The 941-nt window shown below is 56.9% G+C and overlaps 1 protein-coding gene across 4 annotated transcripts in view; it reads right to left on the bottom strand.

Annotated features, from left to right (window-relative positions):
• The window catches only part of EML6 (echinoderm microtubule associated protein like 6), an 89,947-nt gene that overhangs the window by 2,219 nt on the left and 86,787 nt on the right, over nucleotides 1–941 (bottom strand). The window lies entirely within an intron of this gene.

The following is a 941-nucleotide window of genomic DNA, read 5'->3' as shown; positions in this document are numbered from 1 at the left end:
AATAAAGACAATTTGGGGTGTGTGTGTGAAATAAGACTATTTGGGGGGGTGAAATAAAGACAATTTGGGGTGTGTGTGTGAAATAAGACTATTTGGGGGGGTGAAAGAAAGACTGGGCCTTGGAGCTCCTCCCCAACTGCCGGCACTGGATCCTTCCCAGAAGAGAAGGAACCACTGTGGAGGTGAGAGTGTGTGTGGGGGGTGTGATGTGTGTGGAACGTGTGTGTGTGGAATGCGTGTGTGTGTGGGGGGGGGCGTCTGGCTGTTTGACGTGTGTGTGTGGGATATCTGGCTGTGTGACGTGTGTGTGTGTGCGTGTGGGACGTGTGTGCCTGTGTGGGATGTCTGGCTGTGTAATGTGTGTGTGGGACGTGTGTGCCTGTGTGGGATGTCTGACTGTGTGGGTGGGGGAGTGTGGGGTGTGTGTGAGAGAGGTGTGTGTGGGGGTTGTGTCTGTGGGACATGTCTGTGTGCATGTGGGACGTGTGTGTGTGAGGGGTGTGTGTGTGTGGGACATGTGTCTGTGGGATGTGTGTGTGTGCATGTGGGACAGGTGTGTGTGTGTGTGGGACAGGTGTGTGTGTGGGACGTGTCTGTGGGGTGTGTGTGTGGGGGGGGTGTGCATGTGGGATGTGTGTGTGGGACGTGTCTGGGACATGGGTGTGTGTGTGGGATGTGGGTGTGGGATGTGTGTGTGTGGGATGTGGGTGTGGGATGTGTGTGTGTGGGATGTGGGTGTGGGATGTGTGTGTGTGGGATGTGTGTGTGGGACGTGGGTGTGTGTGGGACATGGGTGTGTGGGGGGTGTGTGCGTGTGGGACGTCTGTGCGTGTGGCGTGTGTGCGTGTGATGCGTGTATGGGATGTGTGGGCTGTGTGTGACGGGTGTATGGGGTGTGTGTGGGGGGGTGTGGGACGTGTTTCTGATGTGCGTGTGCCGTG

This window comes from Lepidothrix coronata, unplaced genomic scaffold, assembly GCF_001604755.1.
Source record: "Lepidothrix coronata isolate B3197 unplaced genomic scaffold, Lepidothrix_coronata-1.0 Scaffold92, whole genome shotgun sequence".
NCBI classification, from domain to species: domain Eukaryota; kingdom Metazoa; phylum Chordata; class Aves; order Passeriformes; family Pipridae; genus Lepidothrix; species Lepidothrix coronata.
This window is presented reverse-complemented; position numbering and strand designations above follow the sequence as displayed.